Raw genomic sequence first — 15,137 nt, forward strand, 5'->3', positions numbered from 1 at the left:
GCTAAATCCAGGCACATGTTTCCACAAGGTGGACATAGATTTACGCTCTGTCCTCTAAGACAGAAACTATCATCGTCACCCTCCCTTATGTTCTGGAAGACTATGTGGTAGCAGCAAACTTACTGAAATGACACACTTTTCCCTCCAAGATAACTCCCAACTGAAAAGAGCCTGCATTGGCATTTTCTAGGATCAATTCTAGCTTAGTTGTTCTCCTCGGAAGTAAATACAGATGCATCAATTTTATTTGTTTGTTTTCATAAGCAAACCCTCTTATAAACACCAAACTGGTCAGAAGACAGTCCTGGATCTGTTCTAGTCGTCCTCTGATGCAGCTAGCCAAAGACTCAGCTGAGGCACAGGTTCCAGAGAAAGGCTCCTGGAGAAGCACACAATGTTGGATTTGAAGGAGACATAGAGAATATCTTCTTCAATACTTTGATATTTCATATGAGGAAACGAAGGCTTAAAGAGATTAATTGACTTGCCCAAGATTGTTGACATTTATGTGGCATAGTCTTAAGATTCTTTCTACTACATCAGGTGGCCTGAGAGAGCTCAGGAGAGGATAAAGCCCAAACTGCAGAAACACAAAAGGAAAAGTTGGCCAGAGCCAGTTTAGTGAATATAGCTGATCTGATTGACATCTGGTTCCACAGAAAGCAAAAATGATTTCCATTCATTAATAGTCCAAAGGAGTTTAATAGTTCACATGAGATTTTTACTTTTTAATTTACTTTCATCTGTACATAGTCTGCATTTTATTTTCACTCTCCTTTTGTTTGTTTTTTAATAAACTGGTTAGTTTTTCTGATCCAGGGTTTACAGCCACATCTCTCAAGGATGTGCATTCAGTATTTGGTTTCCCTTCTTATAGAAGGGGTATAGAGAGAAAATCAATCCCCTAAGAACTAAAACTGTATCTCTTATCCCAATAAAAATCCCAACTGATGATTCTGAAAATATGACAAATTAATCTAATGTGAAGAATACAATGTATGTTGAATCTATTCAAAATTTAAAAAATAAGTAAATGAAGAAAATTATATCAAATAGCACGTATTTTTCAAAAATGCTTTGGGATTGAAATGGACTGAATCAAGCATTTGTCTATTATGTATTCTCCAGCTTCATTTTCCATTTCTCTCCTAAATAAACATTCTGCATAATTGAAAAGCATTTTCAATTTAAATGGATATTTTCATCTTTTTTAAAAACAATTTAAAGATCTTCATTTCTACATATATGTTCATCCTACATGCTCCATTCCAATTGTTCCACATTTTCCCAAAATCCATTCCATGTATCCCGTTTCTACCTCTACATTTATGTTCACGCCCATGCCCTGTCTGAACCTGAAAGACCAAGCTCTTCAAATAGCCACATCCTACCCAAATGTTAGTGAGCACAAAAAAAAAAAGATTAATTTTTTTCTACAGCCTTTCTCAAACTCTCAAACTGTAGAAACCTCTGTCTTTCAATATCAGTAGTACTTACCATTTCTATCATTTAATTGACACTTAGGAAAGTCTACCTGAATTCAATAGATACAGGGAACATAGCCCATAGCATATACTTTGGCCTTTGACATCTGTCATCACTGACAGCATCTTGGAGAGCATCAATATAGCTATTGCCTTTGGGGTTAGCAGTAATATGAGACATCAACACAGTAAAGTAGAATCAGAAAAAGGTAAGGTAAATAAGGAGCCTGTTGTTAGGAGGAAGAAAAGGTGTCTCTGGGCCAGAAATCTGATTATCTTCCTAGACCCCTCCAACATTAATATCACTATGTGATTAATCAATTTTGCTTCATATTTCTCAAATCTAAATTTAGAACTCTTGCCCCACTGGTATCTATGTTACTCATTTAATCAGTCAAAAAATATTTATCAAGCATCCACTGTGTGCCAGGCACCATTCTAGGTGCTGAAGATACACAGTGAATAATTAAGAATCACTGTCATATTGAAATTTATGTTCTAATGAAAGCACATAGATAAAAAGTAATAATAACAAATTATAAAATATATTAAGTAATAATTTCTAAGGTGAAAAATAAATCACATGAGGATAGAATAGTGCCTAAGGACTTCAATTTAAGAATCATCGGGTAATACCTCACTGAAAAAGTGATATTTCAAGATCTTAGCACCAATTCTACAGGGACTTTCTTTTCACCTCAACTTTTTGTTTGTTTGTTTTCCCCAGGCTAAGAAAGTAGCTGCTCCCTACAGTTATTATCTGTGGGTTACCTCAGTATTCCTTTTTTGCACTTCAACTCTCCAAATCTATATAACTAATTGCCTTTATTAAATTTCTTGTTGAAATATCTATTTTTTTTTCTTCTGGGCTGGAAAACTGGTACACCATAAAAACACTAATCAAAGCAAAGTTGGTATAGCTGTATTAATTACAGATGAGGTAGGCTGAAGTGAAAAAAAAATACTAGAAGCCACCATATTTTATAATGGTAATGCACTGGTAAAATATTATAATTCTAAATATATATGTACCTAATAACATGTCCTCAAAGTTTATAAAGTAAAACAGAACTAAGGAAAGAACTAGGCAAATTCATAATTATTGTAGTGTGTTTAACAAACTTCTCTCAGGAACTGAGAGCATAATCTAACAAAAAAATCTAAATATTAAGATTAATTGAACAACATAAGATCAGAGTGATGGGGAAGAGGGGGCTATGGAGGAAGAAGAGAGTTAGAATCCTTTAAGATATTTAGGCAGGAGGGGCACCTGGGTGGCTCAGTTGGTTAAGTGTCTGACTCTTGATTTTCTCTCAGGTCATGATCACAGGGTCATCAGATTGAGCCCCATGTCAGGTTCCGCACTCAGCAAGGAGTCTGCTTGAATTTGCTCAGCACAAAGTGTGCTTGAGTTTCTCTCCCTCTGCTCCTAACCCCCCACACCTCAAATAAATAAATAAAATCTTAAAAAAAAATTTAGGCAGGACACGGTAGAAAAAGGATTAGAGCTATAGCTAATGGAGAGGCAGAGAGAGGGTTGGAATCTGGGTACAGATTAAAGGCTGAGCCAACAAGTTTTCTTGACATTGGATGTAGGCTGTGAGAGAAAGCAAGGGTCAAAGATGACACCTCTACAAATGAAAGAATTGAATTTCTTTTTACTGAGAAGGAGAAAACTTTGTGAGAGAGAAATAGGATGGGAAGTTCAATTTGGGCAATAGAGCTTAAAATATCTTCATCTCTGTATCTATGACTTTTCCATTTCTAAATAATTTATTCACTTCACTTAAAAGCAAAGCCCCACTGAGACACCTGGGTGGCTAGCTCATCGGTTAAGCGTCTGACTCCTGATTTTGGCTCAGGTCATGATCTCAGGGTCCTGGGATAGAGCCCCAAGTCAGGCTCTGCACTCAGCAGGGAGTCTGCTTGAAGATTCTCTCCCTCTCCCTCTGCCCCTTCCCCTGCTTGTGTGCACTCTCTCTCTAAACTAAGTAAAAAGATTTAAAAAAAAAAAATGGCACCCCACTGCTCTCAGTAACCCCGTACAATTGCCTTTAGGGCTTTCCTGGCTTTGGCTCCTGCTTCCGCCTCTCATCGCCTCTCTCACCTCTCCTATTTTCCTTATGCTTCTGCTGAACTAATTCTGAACTAACTGCAGCTTCTTAGAACCTTTCTTTCTTCTGGTCCTTTTGCACATTATTCTTTACACTTGTAATATATCTTCCCTTTCTTTGCTTGAATATTTGGATTTATCTTTCAGCCAGATAATCATATACCTTAGAAATCCTTTGCTGAAGACCAAATCTCGCTTGCATGCTGCCTTTTATAAAGTATCACCATCCTTGTGTCTGCCATTGTTGTCCCACTTATTATACCATACTGTAACTGCTTATTTACTTCTGTTTCTCCTGCTACACCCTAAGTGCCTCCAGGGCAAGCAGCAAAACCTGTGTGCACGCTTGATACAAAAGTGTCTGATATATTGCTCAGTGCTAATAAAATCCTGTTAAATAAATTCTCTATTAAGGTACAAAAGCAATAACTGTGAGGACATCTGGTTCCCCAAAGATCGAAAAGCATTGCTTTAAAAATCTCTTTGTGTGTATCCTGAAAATTCAGCTTTTAAGGTATAAAGCTATCACGTAACAATTGGAAAAAAAAAATGAGGAAAACAATCCTCAAGGATTTTCAATATGATCTCACCGAAAGCCTAGCATATACACATTAGCTTTTAAATGAATATACCTTGTATCCATACTGTCACTCCATATGTGGATTCCTAGTAATCCCCATTAAAAACATGCGATAAAACATTCTTCACTTCCTTTGGTCGCAGTGATGTGCAATTTTTTTTTATTCTCAAGCATATGAAAATAAGTAAGCTAATTATGAGTAACACTGCCAGAAGCTTTTCTCCTACAGAGAAATAGAGGATCTCATTGTCAACTGGAGTTCGAAAAACAAAACTTACTTTCTTGATACAGTTGGTGTTCAATGTTCCTCTAGGATAGCTGTTCAATGAGCATGCCACCCTCACTTGAAGTCACAGTTGTCTTGTCTTTCTGGCTACCCACTTCAGGATAGGGTATGCCAGCTAGATTTTACCTAGCTGGCCAATTTTTCTCTAATCCCGAGAAGCTGTAGTTACCTACTCCCTCAGATGTGGAAAAAAGATAAATTTTAAAACAAACAAACAAGCAACAGTAGACAATGAAGGAAGGGGCCTACACATCTGAGTCTTAAGTTTTGAAGAAATCTTGAAATTTAACTTTTTTTTTCAGAAAATAAAAGACTTTCAAACTGGTACATTAATTTTTTCATCGAATTCATAACTCTAGTAATGTACATGAAGGGGAAAAAGGAAGAAATTTTATCCAGAAACTAGACATAAACCTTCTGTTCTTCAAAACATATATAGCTATGCTTCATAACTATTTTGCCTTTTTAATGTATATAATTTCAAAAGCAAATAAAAGGTCTGCATCAGAATTGCTATATGCCTATTGTTACATTCCCGCTTCAGGTAAGAATTGTGCAGCTGGTAGAGGTGCTTTCCTCGTTTGCTTCATATCAAACATCTCCAAAATCCAACATTCCTTGATGCTGGTGTTCAGTTTTGTGTTAGAAAGCTCAATGGGGGGGAGAGAAAGATGCAAGACAAGCTCTAATTGAAGAAATCCATCTCGTAAGAATCTATACCAAGAAGAAAAACAGGTGTGTTGCTAAGCAAAGTATTTTTTTCTCCTGCCCTATTCATGCCCTTTTCAAACATCTCATTTATGAGTCCAAAGCAGCTGTCGCTCACTGCACTGCTTTGTAAGCCAGAGCTCCCCTATCCATTCTCGCCCTGCTCCTTGGAGATCTCTAAGTGATAGATGGTTTTTTTCTTCTCTCCTTAACATACGAGAAGCATATTACTGATATATAAGATGTGTTAATTGGAAGGTAAAGATCTTAAATTTTATATACAAATTATTTCAGCAACATACACTTATTTAAAAAATAGATGTTTAGTAAAAGATCTAAAGTCACTGAAAGAGGGGGAGGATACAGGCTTTAACCATAAAGATTGTACAAAGGCAAGAAGGATGGGAGTGGAAATTTATTAATGTTTGCCCTAATGAACCTTGAAAGGAAACTGGAGGAGGAGACATGGGGAAGCAATGATCAAGAAATAGAGGCTGGCACAAAGCATCCCTCTATGTGGACCAAGAATTCTCTGTGCTCACATAAGCATGGATCACATTTCCCTTTAATTTGTTTTCTAATTATATCCTTCAAGATATTTTTAATAGATTGCCTATAATAAATTGTTTGGCCCCTATCAATTTTCTGCATCAAGGTAATCACATATTGTAAAACAAATGGTAGAAATAAAATTTTAAATTACATCTATATGTTTTGGATATGCTGTGTTTATCAACATTCATATTCCATTAGGAAAAGTGGTATAAGAAGATTAAAAGGATTTTAAACCCCAGAGTTCTTGTCAATTCTAGTTTTCAGTCAAAGGCAATGCTTATTAGAATTACCAAAACATTTATTAAACCCATAATAAAAAAAGATCTCAGGCAATGAACCCAAAATTGACTTGCTTGTGTTCTGAAAGAAACAGTTCGATCAAGTTGTACAAGATCTGCTAAAGCAATACTTGATCAGAACTGTCATTTTATTATGCCAAATACAGCAAAAATCTATAGGTCAGTCATGGGACTGTTTGCCTTATATTTTTGGGGGAGGTGTGAAACCCTTAACCGAATCCTACACTCAATCATCCTGAAATCACAAGGTATATCTGCTGATCCCTATTGCAATTTAAAATAAAATTCATTTTCTGGTGTTCCCTGTGAGTTTGCTTCAGGCTTGACTTAGAGATTTATGAATAGCATTTACTGTTTGTTTGCCGACCACTTCAGTGCTTCTAATCCCTGTGGGTGGTGTCCACAAGGCTGCAGATGTGTTGGGAAGTGGGGAGGAGTGTGGATAGTAGAATGATTTCATGCAGCAAAACACAGCACCCTCACACTTGAAGCCAAAACAAATATTGTGAGAATGAAATAACTTCCTGGATTCAAGTAGCACATTTGATATGAAAATACAAGGATGTCTGAAACCTGCCGTTTCCAATATTCCTGCTGCATCCTACTTCTGGAGAAAGTGCCCTTATCTAGCAGACATGAAATCGCGTGGTGAGTCCTCTTTTATTTGTGGACTTACCGTGGACAGCGTTCCATCTGACTTTTGCTAAAAGCGAACGGTTTCCTCAGTTGGAAGTTAGTGTCCAGGAACAGAGAATGATGGCAGTATTCCCCAACCAAGGTTTTTGAGTATTTATTGCATTAAGAGAAGTGGAGGAAGCCCGTAGCCATGGAAGGAAATAGGGCTGTGCCAACAGGGTAGAAGATTGACAGCCTGCAACACCCAATAGGAATAAGTTACCTCTCACTCCCCTGAAATTTAATGTTCTCTGAAATTTTCAACAATGCTGATAATGCCTTCCTTCTCTAAAGCTTCTCCTGCCTTGGCTTCTGGGACTGACTCTTCCCTGGTATGTTTCCTACCATTTTAGTCCCGCTTCTCTCACAGATCCAGCTGTTCATCCCTTCAATAAATGTTCCCCAAAGTGTTGTCCATTTGCATCAGAATCCCTGGGTACCAGTCAGAAGCCCAGAAATAGAATATGGAAAGCTGTATTTTCCCTTGCTACCTAAGTGGGATTCTTGTACACAGGAAAGAATGTCTTCAGAGCTCTGGCCCCTCCGTGTCTCACCTCTCTTCACTCACTTCTTGGACAATTACATGCATGATGTCTCCTTCCAACTGCCACTTACGTATTTATGGATCACAGATCTCTCTCTCCAGTTTATAATATTCTCCTGCTCTCTGGATCGACTTTATCAAAATTCTGCTACGTATCTCCACTTATATGTCCCACAGAGATTATTCTCAACATGCACACACACACACAAAACAAAACTTTTGTTCATGATTCACAATCCTTATCTCGGTTGTTGACAGTGATATACCCATTTTCCCCATTCACAAACCCAGAAGTAATTCCAGACCTTTCATCACTACATTTAATTATGTACCAAGTCCAGCTAATTCTCTTTTAATAAGCTGCACTTTGTTCTGTATTCAAGTTCAGAACTTCATGGATTCATTTGGATTTGTGAAGTGCCTTTATAACTAGTCTCACAGACTTCAGCAAGAAACATCATAATATGGTAGCAAAAGCAGTTGTCATTTCCTCTTTGTATGACCTTGGGTACATGATTTAATTTTCCTCCTTCTTGGGTAATAACTATTAAAGCAGTTAAGCAGGTAAAACACCTGTCACAAGACCTAGAAAGAATAAACATGAAATACTTGCTACTTGGACTCCTTCAAAGTAGGGAAGATTTCATACTGTCTTCAAATGATTCTTCCAAAATGCAAATCTTAATACACGCAATGCGCAGATAGTCATGTCATTCACCTCCTTATAAACCTCCAGTGACTGTTCACAGAAAGCTAAAAATTATTAGTGTGACATTCAAGGCCCTTCATTTTCTACTCCTCCTGCCATTTTTTCCTCAGGCTTCCATGACCTGTCTTGGGACCAATTATTTCTGGAATGCCATCACTAATTTAAGAATTAGTTTAATCAAGCAAACTAAATTTACTTGTGCATGGTAAAGGTTATCTCTGTTGTCTGCTGCCCCCTGCCAGCCACTAAAGAGAAAAGCCAGTGCCGGCTCACACCCGAAGGGACACATCTTTGTAATTAATCCCAAGTAATGATCTGCCTTGTATAAAAATGTATTTGAACATCCAAGGCTGGTTTTACACATAATTTTCAAAGTCACATGAGCTGAATAGCAGTGTGAATTTACAACCAGGCTTTCCATGCCATTTAGCACCCTTCTAATGACGAAATTCTGTCACCACTGCCTCAGCCTTCATCAGAGTTCTGTCTATTCATTTCACTCAGATCGGGACTCAGAAAAAAAAAAATCCACTTTTCTTTACAATGCACCCCCAGTGCCTATTCACTTAAAGGCTAGCCCTAGGATAGACAAGAATGTTCATTTTGAAAAGATTCTGTCTTTGGAGTTTGTTTCCAGAGGAGCTCTTGAAAGCCTTTTGTAGCTGAAGAGACCACTGTTCAAAGAGAAGTATCAAAAGCCAGGTAAGCCCGCAGACTTCTCATTTCCAAAGCGATCCTGGGATTATAACCTACAGGGCAAATTTGGTGACCCGTGTACAACAAGTTACATGTAATCTTCGTTACCATTCTAAAGTAGAAAAAGATAGGCTAATATAAAAATTAAGTGGAACCAATTTTTTTTTGCCCATAAGATTTTAGTTTGTGTTTTTAAAATACCCCCCCTAATTTATTTGAATTTATGGTGGCACCAGAGGGGACTAAATATATACTTCACTTATAAGCAGCATGGAATTTATTGTACTAAAAAGAATTCTAGATTTTCCTTGAGAGAGATTCTGATCACTCAAAAGTATATATATATTTTTTATCCTGGTGTTGTGAACATAAATGCCCATGATCCATAATGTATTGATAATAAATTTATTCAATAATCCATCTTTCACAGTCCAATAGAAAGTTTATATGTTTTTTTCTATGATATCAATATACCAAAATGCTTAGTTTCATTGCTCATGCAGCAATGTAGTATTTATAAATATTAATCTATGCAATTTACATTTCTCATCTTCCCAAATTCACCCCCAACCCCCCATTAAAGCTATTAAGCTATTTTCTGCTTATTTCCTCAAAAGAAGGTTGTGAGGAGCAGAAGTCAGGGAAAGGGGAAATATTATTCTTCTAAGTTTTGTGTCTGAAATAACAAATTCCTTAAAGGAATAAGAAAGCAAAGACAATCTATTTGAGGAGGGCAAAAAAAAAAAAATCTGTTTTTTTAAGATTCTGTAGGAGAGAGGTGGGGAGACTGGAGGGGAAAGAAAGGCAGAAGAGGGATGAATGACAATATAGATGAATATGGGTCACAGATAAAGAGTTTCTGAAACTTGCCTCCCCAAGAAGACAGTATTACTAGAGATTAGTGTATGAGACCCAAGAGCAAAGAAAGCCAGTGTGTCTTCCCTGGGAAGAGTCCTCACAAGGCGGCATGGTTGGGCAATGTATCTGGGTAGACTGGGCCTATGTCACTATGTCACTAAAAAGGCATGAAAATAGTGGAATGATTCTTGTGTCACCAAGTGAGGCCCAGAAGAAGCAAAGATGCCACCAAGACTTAAAGGGACCAGGCAAACAGGCCCAAGGGGCAATTCAGCATGATCTTCAGAAATCAAGGATCAAGGCTCAAATGGGACAACTACATCTCACTAGATTTTTGTATGGGCAGGCAATATCCACTTTGCACCCTCCCAAACTCAAGGAAGTCTGTTAAGTAACTATCACCTTGTTCCCAGAATTTAGATATCTATCCTGGGCAGAGGACTCTGAAATTTGTCAAGATTAAGTTTTTCCCACTGGAATGAAGTGGGTGTTTGAAATAAAAATCAGGCTAAATTAGGAAAAAGAAAATATGTGGACCAATTTTTTATAAATGTGAATGTTCAACCCATACGGTTTATTATTAAATATCCATTAATTTAAAGCTATTTATTATTCTCAGGGCACCTGGGTGGCTCAGTAGGTTAAGCTTCCGACTCTTGATTTCGGCTCAGGTCACCATCTCAGGGTTGTGGGATGAAGCCCTGCACCCAGCTTCCCGCTCAGCATGGAGCCTGCTTCCCTCTCCCTCTCCTCTCACCTTCCCCCCACCCCGCCCCTGTACTCTCACTGGTGCGGACTTTCTCTCAAATAAATAAATAAATAAAATCTTTTAAAAAATCTATTTAATATTCTCATTCTTCATCAGAACTCATCATTAGGGTCCCCATGTACATTATTTGTCATTAAGGACCAAATACTTATTGATCATATACTTTGTGTCAGATATTGAGGTTATGTTGAATTAGATTGCATTAGAGGCAAATTTTATGCAATGAAGTGTGTTTCCAATTTTTTAGGAGATTTAGGGAGAGAGTAAGATAGGTAACAACATTCTTGCAGAAGTCTCTCAGTATATAACTATACATTTCTTACTGAGTATCAGAAGAAAGAACATATAGCCAGTTTGAATTGCTTCAGAAGACTAAAATGATTGAATATATGAGGCAAATATAATTAGCATTGCCATAGCTCATGAACCTGTGAGAAAGGACTCATGGAGTCCAACTCATTGATCCAATTTTCACATAGATATCTATTTTGAGTTTTTAAAAAAGCTGGAAGTATTTAAAAGTTTGAACCACTTATTAAGCACCCAAAAAATACTTAAGTTCAACTTCAGAACTGATAATTAGAATAATACTCTACCTTAGATACCACTGCTGCTCTCCATCTCAACATTCTTAGATACTTTAAGATATTCAATATGTTAAGAATGAACAAAAACCTCGGGTAGGATGGCACAGTTTGCAACTAAGACTCACAAAGGCTGCCTTCTCTTTTTAGCTTCAGACCCTTTTCTTCCACAAGGAGGAAAAAAGATCTATTTGACACATTTCTCAAGGATTCTTTTATTCTGTCACTTTTCAAGCAGAGAGTAAAAAACACCTTTCCTCTTCCCCTACTAATATATTTTGTGATTTTTCCATCAGCCCAGCAACTCCGAAAATCTGCTGAAAGTTGCTTTAATGCACCCACATAGGAAAGTACATTTTTCTCCTAAAAGGGAAAAAAGTTCATTTTGTTGTGAAAATATATATGTTATATATATAAATACACACATACACACACACACACATCTTCAATATAAAACTTACAAGAACAGGTATTTTAACATGTAAGGATACAAAGAAGAATAATTCAAGAGATCTTGGGTTGTGAAAACACAAAAGGAAAGACTATATCCCAAATTATATGTTTTGATAGATATTTGTATAATATCAAATAGCGTGAAACTCAAATTTTTTAAGTAAGATCATCTAATTCACCAAATGATGTATCCAAACCATGAAACTATATAAAGCTCAGAGTTAGGAACAGTTTAGTTAACATCATAGCAAAATGGCTTAAAAATTACACTAACACAAAGAACAAAATGTGATCCTCTGGTGAAATATTAACAGGAACATATTAATAGTCTTATAACATATGGGTTTCTTTCTGGTACAAAGCAATTAGCAAAGAGTGGAGAAGGAGAGTGTAAAGCAGAAGCAATAAAAATGCAGAAGTTTGCTATAAAGAAGAAAATATTTTTAAACTCATTGCTAAAAGCACGCTGTGAATTTTAAAGGAATGTGAAAGATCAATCCACCCTATATGTAGATCTTTAAAGCCCATGTGTTAGAGGAACACTAGATTTCCTTAGCTATCTCAAAAGTCCTACCCTTTCATTGTTGTTTTATTTCATCAATCTAATCAAAATGTCTTGTGACAAGATGCAAATTTTGATGACTCCTATTCCTTTTAACTAGATGATACTAATAAATTTTCTAATAACAAATGAAATGTGAGGAAGTGCAAATAACAGATTTTGTAAAAATATGATATATTTTATACAACATGGAAATAACTTCCAAAAGCTCAGCTTCCTTAACCTTTTTGTTCTCCAGTACACAACCATAGCCGTTTTGCAATTTATAATTCTGAAAATATTATTTATAACTCATACATCCTGTTGAGGTTACAAAAAAAAAACCTTTATTTAACCCACTCTAACTTTTTAAGTAAATTATTCACAAGTTTCAATATGTTCAGTTATTATCCTTACAAATCGTATTTCAATTGCATGACTAATTTAAAACTGAACAACAATGAAAACATAGCAATGAGCCAAGAAGTTAAGTAACACTGGTAACAATTATAATCTATTCCATCAAAATAAGAAATGTCATTGATCCTTCTTCCTCCAAAGCTATAAATGTTGAATACTAAAAAATTAACAAATCAAAATCTACCACTTTTACTACATGAGTGATTATTATGGTTTAGACTTATTATAAGAAAAATATAATGCCTTCAAAACTTCCCAAATTTAATAGCACATGTAGTTTTGAAAGATAATGAAACACTAAAATCTTCTCATTAATCAGACCATAAGAAAAGAAAACTAGAAAAAAAGAAAAGAAACAAAGCAAACTAAATAATCTTACTATATCATTGATAAAAATACATATAAAATATGGGATGCCTTGGCTCAGTCGGTTAAGCATCTTCCTTCGGCTCAGGTCATGAGCCCAGGGTCCTGGGATTGAGTCCCACATCAGGCTCCTTGCTAAGCAGGTAAACTGCTTCTCCCTCTGCCTGCCATTCCCCCTGCTTGTGCTCTCTCTCTCTCTCTCTGACAAATAAATAAATAAAGTCTTAAAAAAAACATATAAAATAAGAAATTCAAAATATATTTCCCAGCTCTACCACAGCAGATTAACCAAAGTAATTAGTAGTTAAATAGAGAAATACTAGTCATTGTACCATTTAGAGTAAACTCTTTCTAGGTAATGAAAATGATACTCATATATATTTGGAAGCAAAAATAGATAATTAAATCAATGTTTCAACATAAAGACACACTCTAACTTTTAATTTTTCAAAGTTATTTCCCTAATTGAACCCATATGGAATTATTTCCAAATACCTAATGACATATTAACATGATTGTCAAAAGTTTTTACACTTTCATTTTTGAGATTTTTTTCCTCATAACAGATTACTGTTTGAATCACCTTCATTAATTCTATATAATATATAATTTTTCTATAAAAATTCTATATATTTTTTTAAATTCTATATTTTTTATTGGCTGTGCATGCAAGAAATTCTGCATAAGAATCCAGTTGACTTGAGGGGCGCCTGGGTGCCTCAGTCAGTTAAGTGTCCGACTCTTGGTTTCAGCTCAGGTCATGATCTCAGGATCCTGAGATTGAGCCCTGAGTCGGGCTCTGTGCTTAGCAAGGAGTCTATTTGAGATTCTGTCTCTCCCTCTCCTTCTGCCCCTCCCCCTCTGCTCACAGTCTCTCTCTTTCTCTCTCTCTCTCTCTGCCCCCCCAAATAAATAACTAAATCTTTAAAAAAAAAAAAAACAGTTGACTTGAAACTCTAAGGTGTTAATTTTTCTCAGCTTGACAAGTAACCATAAAATTCTTCTTTTGGTGCCTATTGAATTTTTTGATAGAAAATAAAACATAAAAATGACTACATCTTGCTCCAGGCAATTCTGAATCAGTTCAGTTGTTCATCCAGACCCGAAAATCCCCAGAACCCAAGATGAGTAGTCTATATCTAGATGACAAAGTTAAATACAAATGTTTAAAAAGAGGCAGTCTGTTGAGATATGACAACAAGCTATTGATATTGATCTATGCTTTAGATCATAACAGTTACAAACTAATTGCTACAGTACTTCATTGTTACTCACAGGTGCTCTCAGAAACCTTTTTCAAGTGGAAATTCTAAAATTTAATTTCTCATAATATATTACAACAAACATCTCAAGACAAGACCTACATTCAATTTACATTTTATTTGATAAGTAATGGAACCTATATTTATCACATAAAAGCAAATCTACCCAGGTGGATGAGCAATAATATTGTATGACTAGAGCTATAACAACTACAACTCACCCAATTTCCCAAACCAGATAGGAATTTTCTCGTATTTATAGCTGCTCCTGAGCCCCTAAATCCCTAATACCCACATATAAACTATCCCTAAGTCCTATTGATTCTGCCACCCTAATGATACTCCAATCCATCCATTTTTCTCTATTTCGGCTGCGTTGCTTTATTTTAGTCCCACATACCTTTTGCTTGCAGTACTGCCATTGTCTGGTCTCCATGCCTCCCAATTTCCACTCTCCCTGACGTTGGTGTCCCAATTTTAGTCAGAGTGAGTTTTGTCTGACCCTTGTTCTCTGCTTCAGTTTTTCTCTACTGCCTATAGTAGCCACACCCAGTGCAGAATACAATAGAGTACAAAGCACCTATGGTCTGATTGGTCTTTTTAGTTTTATTCTCCCTAAAGCTCTCTCATCTTATATTCTGTATTTTAAAAACTACCAGTTTCTTGAACATACCAGAACACTTCACGCTTCCAAGTTTAGATCACAACCTTTGCTTATAGAATTCTTCCCTCCCTGTTCCATTTCACCCACAGCCATCTATCTGGGAACTAAATTTACTCACAACTGCTCAGGTAATCCAGAGGAGAAGTGATCATCCATTTCTGGTAATGCCCACTGTGCCCCGCACATATGGCTCTCACTGCTCCAATAACTCGTTACTGCATACTTACATGTTTTATCTCCCTGTCAGGCTTTGTGGGTGGACACTGTGTCATACTCATCTTTGCACCCTTAGCACCTGGTACAGTGCCTGGATTACAGCCCTGAATTAATGTTTATTGAATGAGCCACTGAGTCCATAATACAAAAGTTTATTCTCTTTCTGAGGTGAGGTCTTTGTCACATTACATAGTGAAATACCTCTCAGAACTATAGATTAGCTTAATAGTGATACTGGCAGTTCATAAACTGCCTTTCTTTACTTTTCTTTTAATTTCTGAGCAGACATCACTACCAAGTTAAGCCACATAGCAAAGTCACAAAGTGAACAATGTTTAACAAGGTTTTGCCATTT

Source organism: Eumetopias jubatus, unplaced genomic scaffold (genome assembly GCF_037043125.1).
Source record: "Eumetopias jubatus isolate StellerSeaLion01/CBP00866 unplaced genomic scaffold, mEumJub1_p1.0 scaffold_2, whole genome shotgun sequence".
Taxonomy (NCBI): domain Eukaryota; kingdom Metazoa; phylum Chordata; class Mammalia; order Carnivora; family Otariidae; genus Eumetopias; species Eumetopias jubatus.